The sequence below is a fragment of the Rhinoderma darwinii genome, chromosome 8, assembly GCF_050947455.1.
Source record: "Rhinoderma darwinii isolate aRhiDar2 chromosome 8, aRhiDar2.hap1, whole genome shotgun sequence".
NCBI classification, from domain to species: Eukaryota; Metazoa; Chordata; class Amphibia; order Anura; family Rhinodermatidae; genus Rhinoderma; species Rhinoderma darwinii.
In genome coordinates this window covers 19,982,516-19,993,676 of record NC_134694.1, presented here as the reverse complement: position 1 = coordinate 19,993,676, position 11,161 = coordinate 19,982,516, and the positions used below count along the sequence as shown (strand labels likewise).

The 11,161-nt window shown below is 37.9% G+C and overlaps 1 long non-coding RNA gene across 1 annotated transcript; it reads left to right on the top strand.

Moving 5' to 3' along the window:
- Positions 1 to 703: 703 nt before the first annotated feature.
- Positions 704 to 1,743, top strand: LOC142658624 (uncharacterized). The gene is made up of 2 exons (XR_012850133.1): positions 704 to 831; positions 1,631 to 1,743. It is a non-coding gene; the product is annotated as an uncharacterized LOC142658624 (long non-coding RNA).
- The last annotated feature ends 9,418 nt before the right edge of the window (positions 1,744 to 11,161 follow it).

Sequence of the window (11,161 nt, the reverse complement as noted above, 5' to 3'; positions counted from 1 at the left end):
CTAGCCCGTAGCCTGTGATGTCAGCAACACAGCACAAGCGGGCATGATGACGTCACTGCATCTTGCTAGCCAGCACCAAGGTCCTACTGTCTTTTAGACTGTAGGCCTGAACTAGTCTGTAGCCTATGAGAGCGAATGGCCTAAGGGGGCCTCTTTAAGAACATCCTGGTGTACTCTGGCAGCCCAAAAAAAAATTTAGACCCCTGATACCGATATGACGGCTCCAGCTAATCACTGGCCGCAGTGGTCAAAGTGTGTTTGGCATGTGATCGCTACTGACAGTGATTGGCTAGAGCAGAAACCAGTATAGCATGTCATCTCTCCAGCAAAGGTAAACACAGACTAATGGAAGACTACTGGACTGGTGGCTCTGGAGGATTTAAAAACATAAACATATTTTTTCTTTATGTTATATGCATTCTTAAAGATTGAAAGGTGTTTATTAAGGCCAGCACCCATACAAATCATTAACAACTTATATAACAAAGAATGCCAATTCCACCAACAAGATGGATGACCTTTGTTTATTGATATTTAGCATTGGCATCCTTGACACCGCATGACCTTACAAGGCCACATAATACCACAACATTCCATGACCTCACAAGACCACATGACACCACAACATTCCATGACCTCACAAGACCACATGACACCACAACATTCCATGACATCCCAAACCACTTGATCCTCAACATTTCATGACATCACAATGATGTACTTGTAAATGAAGATCATAAGCTATTGGACTGCTCATTTCTATATCAAAAGACCGAAGACCTGAGTAAAGAGATCTGCGTCCTCCACACCAAGAAAGGAAGAATACTTCAGGTATGTATGGAAGTTATACAACCAACATTTATTTTAGAGAGCTCACATACACCCATGCTGAGGAGATTCTAGGATGTGAACTTTCTCTATGATAATAGAACATGGTGGGGAGAATTTATTAAGACTGGGCAGAATTTATTATATCTGTAGTTACATATGTATACTGGGTGATATGTATAGTGGGTGATATGTATAGTGGGTGATATGTATACTGGGTGATATGTATACTGGTTGATATGTATACTGGGTGATATGTACACTGGGTGATATGTACACTGGCTGATATGTATACTGGGTGCTATGTATACTAGGTGATATGTATACTGGGTGATATGTATACTGGGTGATATGTATACTAGGTGATATGTATACTGGGTGATATGGACACTGGGTGATAGGTACAATGGCTGATATGTATACTGGGTGCTATGTATACTGGGTGATATGTATGCTGGGTGATATATATAACGGGTGATATGTATACTAGGTGATAAGTATTTTGGGTGATATGTATGCTGGGTGATATGTATACTGGGTGATATGTATACTGGGTGATATTTATACTAGGTGATATGTATACTGGGTGATATGTATACTGGGTGATAGGTACACTGGCTGATATGTACACTGGGTGCTATGTATACTGGGTGATATGTATGCTGGGTGATATATATAACGGGTGATATGTATACTAGGTGATAAGTATTTTGGGTGATATGTATGCTGGGTTCTATGTATACTGGGGGATGGTAGTAAACATTGAACTAAATTGTGATTATTTTTTAATCTCTTTTTCTAGAGAGGAAAATGACATCACATCAAAACACAAAGACACGAAGACATCATCACAAGACAAAGACACAGTCAAGACATAAAAATTAAGTTATATTAAAGGTGTTTTTCCATAAACAACATTCACCACTTATCCACAGGATAGGTTATAGATACTTACCGTTCACTGTCTGAACTGTGGCAGAGCCGAGGTGCTCCCTTTTCCGTCCAGGGGACAGAGGAGATATCCAAGTCGCTCCGAGCATTCATGGTCTCTGGGACAGTGAGTGGAGTAGTGATCACTCCTGCAAACTACCGCTCCATTCACACAGGTGATTTGGGGACCTGCATTCTCGTGAACGCTAAGGTCCTAGCGGTCGGACCCCTAGCGATCAGATATTTATCTTTTATCACAGAATGTTATTTATGGGATTACCCCTTTAAGATTTAGAGCCTTAAAGTCAATATCCGGTTATGACGCCTTTAGGGAGCTAGGAACAAGCACTTCTTATTAGAAGCGCCTGTCATCACTCCAAAGAGGTTTCATATGTCTCTCTATTTCTCTCTACCTCTCTTTCTCTCTCTGTCTCTCTATCTATCTCTCTATGGCTCTTTCTCTCTCTCTATCTCTCTTTATAATTCGCTCTCTCTCTATCTCTCGCTATCTCTCCATCTCTCTATCTCTTTTTCTCTATCTTTCTATCGCCATCTCTCTATCATGCTTTTCTTTCTTTCTCTTTCTTTCTTTTTCTTTCTTTCTTATTCTCTTTCTTTCTTTCTTTCTTTCTTTCTTTCTTTCTTTCTTTCCTTCTTTCTTTCTTTCTTTCTTTCTTTCTTTCTTTCTTTCTTTCTTTCTTTCTTTCTTTCTTTCTCTCTCTCTCTGTATCTCTCTCTATCTCCCTCTCTTTCTCTCCAGCTCTCTATCTCCCTCTCTTTCTCTCTATCTATCTCTCTATCTCTATTCTTTATTTCTATTTATCTCTTTCTATCTCTATTTCTATCTCTATCTATTGATTTCTCTCTATATCTCCCTCTTTCTTTCTTTCTCTCTATCTCTTTATCTCTATTCTTGGTTTCTATTTATCTCTTTCTTTCTCTATCTCTTGATTTCTCTCTACATCCCTCTATATATCTCTATTTAACTCCCTATCTCTAGCTCATTTCTCTCTATCTATCTCTATCTCACTCTCATGATTTCGCTATTTCTATCTCTATCTCATGATTTCTCTCTAACTCTATCTCCTTATCTCTCTTTATCTCTCTATCTCTATCTCATCATTTATCTCTATCTATCTTTCTATCTATATCTCTCTCCATCTCTATCTCATGATTTCCCTCTATCTCTATTTCTCATGATTTTTCGCTATCTCTATCTCTCTATCTCATGACTTCTCTCAATTTTTATCTTCTTCTCATGATTTCTCTCGCTCTCTTTTTCCCTCTCTCTATCTCATGATTTCTCTTCTATCTCTCTCTCTCTTTCTAGGTCTATATCTATCTCTCATGATTTATCTCTATCTCTCTCTTTTTCTCTATTTTTATCTCTCTCTCTCTCATCATTTGTCTTTATCTCTAATTCTATCTTTATCTCATGATTTCTCTCTACCTCTTTCTCATGATATCTCTCTATCTCCCTATCGCTCCCTATCTCTTTCTCTAGCTCATAATTTCTCTCTAAATCTACCTCTATCTCTATATCATTAGTTCTCTATCTTTCTCTCTATTTCTATCGATTTCTCTCTATCTCTTTCTATTTCTCTATCTCATGATTTCTCTTTATCTCTCTTTCTATCTCTACATCTCATGATTTCTCTCTATCTGTATATTTTTCTTTCTCTATTTCTATCTTTCTATTTATCTCATGATTTCTCTCTATATATCTCTCTTTCTTTCTTATTATTAGTAATAATAATAATAATATTAATAATACTTATTTATATAGCGCCAACATATTACACAGCACTTTACAATCTAGAGGGAACAATAACAGACAATATCAGACATTACATAGTAACAAAGGTAATTTACAATTCAGACAGGAGGATTGAGGACCCTGCTCACAATCTATTTCTTACTCTCTCTCTCTCTCTCTCTCTCTCTCTCTATCTCATGGTTTCTCTTTATCTTTATCTCTCCTTTTATCTCTTTTATGATTTCTGTCTCTCTGCCTCTTTCTCTCCCTCGCTCTCTGTCTCTCACTCCATCTCATGATTTCTCTCTTGATCTTTTTCCCTATCTCTTTATTTCTCATGCCTTCTCTCTATTTATATCCCTATGTCAAGATTTCTCTCTATTTCTCTCTCGCTATCTCTACCTCTCACTCTATCGCACGATTTTTCTGGTTATATCTCAAGATTTCTTTCCATCTCTATTTCTATCTCTATAGCTATAGCTTATGATTTCTCTCTATCTTTCTCCTTCTATCTCTATTTCTATCTCTCTATCTAATAATTTCTCTCTATCTCTTTCTCTATTTCATGATTTATCTCTATCTCTCTCTCGCTCTCTACCGCTCTCTATCTCTTTCTCATGATTTCTTACAAAAGGACCTTTTACACCTGCCGACAATCGGCCTGGGCAACGAGCGCCGATAAACGAGACATCGTTGACCGGCGATCGTTTGCTCCTGTCACACGGAGCTATGGATGGGGACGAGTGGTCGTTACTCCCTATACATTATTATCATGTTGGCAGCGCGACTCCCTGTTTACACAGCGAGATGTGCTGCCGACAATGATAATCCTTTACTTTTTTAAAACGATATGACCAGCAGATGATTGAGCGTCTGCTCGTTCCTCTGCTGATCACTGCCCTGTTTAGACAGGGCAATTATCATAAATGAGCATTCTATGAATGCTTGTCTGCCCGATAATTGCCCAGTGCAAAAGGTCCATAACTCTTTCTCTATGTCTCTCTCTCTCTCTCTCTCTCTCTCTATCTATCTCATGATTTCTCTCTAGCTCCCTATCTCCCTCTCTTTCTCTCTATCTATCTCTCTATCTCTAGTCTTGATTTCTCTCTATATCTCCCTCTTTCTTTCTTTCTCTCTCTCTCTCTGTATCTCTCTCTATCTCCCTCTCTTTCTCTCCAGCTCTCTATCTCCCTCTCTTTCTCTCTATCTATCTCTCTATCTCTATTCTGTATTTCTATTTATCTCTTTCTATCTCTATTTCTATCTCTATCTCTTGATTTCTCTCTATATCTCCCTCTTTCTTTCTCTCTATCTCTTTATCTCTATTCTTGATTTCTATGTATCTCTTTCTATCTCTATCTCTTGATTTCTCTCTACATCCCTCTATATATCTCTATTTAACTCCCTATCTCTAGCTCATTTCTCTCTATCTATCTCTATCTCACTCTCATGATTTCGCTATTTCTATCTCTATCTCATGATTTCTCTCTCTCTATCTCCTTATCTCTCTTTATCTCTCTATCTCTATCTCATCATTTACCTCTATCTATCTTTCTATCTATATCTCTCTCCATCTCTATCTCATGATTTCCCTCTATCTCTATTTCTCATGATTTTTCACTATCTCTCTATCTCATGACTTCTTTTTATCTTCTTCTCATGATTTCTCTCTCTCTCTTTTTCCCTCTCTCTATCTCATGATTTCTCTTCTATCTCTCTCTTTCTAGGTCTATATCTATCTCTCATGATTTATCTCTATCTCTCTCTTTTTCTCTATTTTTATCTCTCTCTCTCATCATTTGTCTTTATCTCTAATTCTATCTTTATCTCATGATTTATCTCTACCTCTTTCTCATGATATCTCTCTATCTTCCTATCGCTCCCTATCTCTTTCTCTAGCTCATGATTTCTCTCTAAATCTACCTCTATCTCTATATCATTAGTTCTCTATCTTTATTCTCTATTTCTATCTAATGATTTCTCTCTATCTCTTTCTATTTCTCTGTCACATGATTTCTCTCTATCTCTATCTCATGATTTCTCTTTATCTCTCTTTCTATCTCTACATCTCATGATTTCTCTCTATCTCTATTTTTTTCTTTCTCTATTTCTATCTTTCTCTTTATCTCATGATTTCTCTCTATATATATATCTCTCTCTCTTTCTTTCTTTCTTATTATTAATAATAATAATAATAATATTAATAATATTTATTTATATAGCGCCAACATATTACACAGCACTTTACAATCTAGAGGGAACAATAACAGACAATATCAGACATTACATAGTAACAAAGGTAATTTACAATTCAGACAGGAGGATTGAGGACCCTGCTCACAATCTATTTCTTACTCTCTCTCTCTCTCTCTCTATCTCATGGTTTCTCTTTATCTTTATCTCTCCTTTTATCTCTTTTATGATTTCTGTCTCTCTGCCTCTTTCTCTCCCTCGCTCTCTGTCTCTCACTCCATCTCATGATTTCTCTCTTGATCTTTTTCCCTATCTCTTTATTTCTCATGCCTTCTCTCTATTTATATCCCTATGTCAAGATTTCTCTCTATTTCTCTCTCGCTATCTCTACCTCTCACTCTATCGCACAATTTTTCTGGTTATATCTCATGATTTCTTTCCATCTCTATTTCTATCTCTATAGCTATAGCTTATGATTTCTCTCTATCTTTCTCCTTCTATCTCTATTTCTATCTCTCTATCTAATAATTTCTCTCTATCTCTTTCTCTATTTCATGATTTATCTCTATCTCTTTCTCTTTCTCATGATTTCTTACAAAAGGACCTTTTACACCTGCCGACAATCGGCCTGGGCAACGAGCGCCGATAAACGAGACATCGTTGACCGGCGATCGTTTGCTCCTGTCACACTGAGCTATGGATGGGGATGAGTGGTCGTTACTCCCTATACATTATTATCATGTTGGCAGCACGACTCCCTGTTTACACAGCGAGATGTGCTGCCGACAATGATAATCCTTTACTTTTTTAAAACGATATGACCAGCAGATGATTGAGCGTCTGCTCGTTCATCTGCTGATCACTGCCCTGTTTAGACAGGGCAATTATCATAAATGAGCATTCTATGAATGTTTGTCTGCCCGATAATTGCCCAGTGCAAAAGGTCCCTAACTCTTTCTCTATGTCTCTGTCTCTTTCTTTCTCTCTCTCTCTCTCTCTCTCTCTCTCTCTCTCCCTATCTATCTCATGATTTCTCTCTAGCTCTCTATCTCCCTCTCTTTCTCTCTATCTATCTCTCTATCTCTATTCTTGATTTCTATTTATCTCTTTCTATCTCTATCTCTTGATTTATCTCTATATCTCCCTCTTTCTTTCTCTCTGTCTCTTTATCTCTATTCTTGATTTCTATTTATCTCTTTCTATCTCTATCTCTTGATTTCTCTCTACATCCCTCTATATATCTCTATTTAACTCTCTATCTCTAGCTCATTTCTCTCTATCTATCTCTATCTCGCTCTCATGATTTCTCTCTATCGCTATTTCTATCTCTATATCATGATTTCTCTCTAACTATCTCCTTATCTCTCTCTCTCTCTATCTCTTGATTTCTCTTTATCTCTATCTCTCTTTATCTCTCTATCTCTATCTCATCATTTATCTATATCTTTATCTCTCTTTCTATCTCCATCTATCTCCAACTCTATCTCATGATTTCTCTCTATCTCTATTTCTCATGATTTTTCGCTATCTCTATCTCTCTAACTCATTATTTCTCTAAATTTTTATCTCTAGCTCATGATTTCTCTCTCTCTCTCTCTATCTCATGATTTCTCTTCTATCTCTCTCTCTCTCTTTCTAGGTCTATAGCTATATCTCATGATTTCTCTCTATCTCTCTTTTTCTCTTTCTCTATTTCTCTCTCTCTCTCTCTCATGATTTCCCTTTATCTCTATATCTATCTCTCATGATTTATCTCTATCCCTCTCGTTTTCTCTTTCTCTCTATTTTTATCTCTCTCTCATTATTTCTCTTTATCTCTATTTCTGTCTCTATCTCATGATTTCTCTCTACCTCTTTCTCATGATTTCTCTCTATCTCCCTATCGCTCTCTATCTCTTTCTCTAGCTCATGATTTCTCTTTAACTCTACCTGTATCTCTTTCTATATCATGAGCTCTCTCTCTCTCTCTCTCTCTCTAATGATTTATCTCTATCTCTTTCTATCTCTCTGTCACATGATTTCTCTCTATCTCTACCTCATGATTTCTCTTTATCTCTCTTTCTATCTCTACATCTCATGATTTCTCTCTATCTCTATCTTTTTCTTTCTCTATTTCTATCTTTCTCTTTATCTCATGATTTCTCTCTATATAACCCTCTCTTTCTTTCTTTCTTTCTTTCTTTCTTTCTTTCTTTCTTTCTTTCTTTCTTTCTTTCTTTCTTTCTTTTTTAATAATAATAATAATAATAATAATAATCTTTATTTATATAGCGCCAACATATTACGCAGCACTTTACAATCTAGAGGGAACAATAACAGACAATATCAGACATTACATAGTAACAAAGGTAATTTACAATTCAGACAGGAGGATTGAGAACCCTGCTCACAATCTATTTCTTTCTCTCTCTTTCTCCCTCTCTCTCTCTCTATCTCATGGTTTCTCTCTATCTTTATCTCTCCTTTTATCTCTTTTATGATTTCTGTCTCTCTGTCTATTTCTCTCCCTCGCTCTCTCTCTCTCACTCCATCTCATGATTTCTTACAAAAGGGCCTTTTACACCAGCCAACTATTGGCCGGTGCAGCGAGCGCCGATAAACGAGACATCGTTGACCGGCGCTCGTTTGCTCCTGTCACACGGAGCTATGGATGGGGACGAGTGGTCGTTACTCCCCATACATTATTATCATGTCGGCAGCGCGACTCCCTGTTTAAAGAGCGAGATGTGCTGCCGACAATGATAATCCTTTACTTTTTTAAAACTATATGACCAGCAGATGATTGAGCGTCTGCTCGTTCATCTGCTGATCACTGCCCTGTTTACACAGGGCAATTATCGCAAACGAGCGTTCTATGAATGCTTGTCTGCCCGATAATCGCCCAGTGCAAAAGGTCCCTAACTCTCTCTCTCGCTCTCTCTCTCTATCTTCCTCTCTTTCTCTCTAGCTCTCTATCTCCCTCTCTTTCTCTCTATCTATCTCTCTATTCTCTCTATCTCTATATCTCTATTTCTATTTATCTCTTTCTATCTCTATCTATTGATTTCTCTCTACATCCCTCTATATACACTACCGTTCAAAAGTTTAGGCTCACTTAGAAATTTCCTTATTTTTGAAAGAAAAGCACAGTTTTTTTCAATGAAGATAACATTAAATGAATCATAAATACACTCTATACATTGTTAATGTGTTAAATGACTATTCTAGCTGCAAATGTCTGGTTTTTAATACAATATCTACATAGGTGTATAGAGGCCCATTTCCAGCAACCATCACTCCAGTGTTCTAATGGTATATTGTGTTTGCTAACTGTGTTAGAAGACTAATGGATGATTAGAAAACACTTGAGAACACTTATGCAATAATGTTAGCACCGCTTTAAACAGTTTTGCTGTTTAGAGGAGCTATAAAACTGACCTTCCTTTGAGCTAGTTGAGAATCTGGAGCATTACATTTGTGGGTTCGATTAAACTCTCAAAATGGCTAGAAAAAGAGAGCTTTCATGTGAAACTCGACAGTCTATATTATTGTTCTTAGAAATGAAGGCTATTCCATGTGAGAAATTGCCAAGAAACTGAAGATTTCCTACAACGGTGTGTACTACTCCCTTCAGAGGACAGCACAAACAGGCTCTAACCAGAGTAGAAAGAAAAGTGGGAGACCCCGCTGCACAACTGAGCAACAAGACAAGTACATTAGAGTCTCTAGTTTGAGAAATAGACGCCTCACAGGTACTCAACTGGCAGCTTCATTAAATAGTACCCGCAAAACGCCAGTGTCAATGTCTACAGTGAAGAGGCGACTCCGGGATGCTGGCCTTCAGGGCAGAGTGGCAAAGAAAAAGCCATATCTGAGACTGGCTAATAAAAGGAAAAGATTAATATGGGCAAAAGCACACAGACATTGGACAGAGGAAGATTGGAAAAAAGTGTTATGGACAGACGAATCGAAGTTTGAGGTGTTTGGATCACACAGAAGAACATTTGTGAGACGCAGAACAACTGAAAAGATGCGGGAAGAGTGCCTGACGCCATCTGTCAAGCATGGTGGAGGTAATGTGATGGTCTGGGGTTGCTTTGGTGCTGGTAAAGTGGGAGATTTGTACAAGGTAAAAGGGATTTTGAATAAGGAAGGCTATCACTCCATTTTGCAACACCATACCCTGTGGACAGCGCTTGATTGGAGCCAACTTCATCCTACAACAGGACAATGACCCAAAGCATGCCTCCAAATTATGCAAGAACTATTTAGGGAAGAAGCAGGCAGCTGGTATTCTATCTGTTCTGGAGTGGCCAGTGCAGTCACTAGATCTCAACCCCATAGAGCTGTTGTGGGAGCAGCTTGACCGTATGGTACGCAAGAAGTGCCCATCAAGCCAATCCAACTTGTGGAAGCATGGGGTGAAATTTCTCCCGATTACCTCAGCAAATTAACAGCTAGAATGCCAAAGGTCTGCAATGCTGTAATTGATGCAAATGGAGCATTCTTTGACGAAAGCAAAGTTTGAAGGAGAAAATTATTATTTTAAATAAAAATCATTATTTCTAACCTTGTCAATGTCGTGACTATATTTTCTAGTCATTTTCCAACTCATTTGATAAATATACACTACCGTTCAAAAGTTTGGGGTCACCCAGACAATTTTGTGTTTTCCATGAAAACTCACACTTATATTTATCAAATGAGTTGCAAAATTACTAGAAAATATAGTCAAGACATTGACAAGGTTAGAAATAATGATTTTTATTTGAAATAATAATTTTCTCCTTCAAACTTTGCTTTTGTCAAAGAATGCTCCATTTGCAGCAATTACAGCATTGCAGACCTTTGGCATTCTAGCTGTTAATTTGCTGAGGTAATCGGGAGAAATTTCACCCCACGCTTCCAGAAGGTCCTCCCACAAGTTTGATTGGCTTGATGGGCACTTCTTGCGTACCATACGGTCAAGCTGCTCCCACAACAGCTCTATGGGGTTGAGATCTGGTGACTGCGCTGGCCACTCCATTACAGATAGAATACCAGCTGCCTGCTTCTTCCCTAAATAGTTCTTGCATAATTTGGAGGTGTGCTTTGGGTCATTGTCCTGTTGTAGGATGAAATTGGCTCCAATCAAGCGCTGTCCACAGGGTATGGCTTGGCGTTGCAAAATGGAGTGATAGCCTTCCTTATTCAAAATCCCTTTTACCTTGTACAAATCTCCCACTTTACTAGCACCAAAGCAACCCCAGACCATCACATTACCTCCACCATGCTTGACAGATGGCGTCAGGCACTCTTCCAGCATCTTTTCAGTTGTTCTGCGTCTCACAAATGTTCTTCTGTGTGATCCAAACACCTCAAACTTCGATTCGTCTGTCCATAACACTTTTTTCCAATCTTCCTCTGTCCAATGTCTGTGTGCTTTTGCCCATATTAATCTTTTCCTTTTATTAGCCAGTCTTAGATATGGCTTTT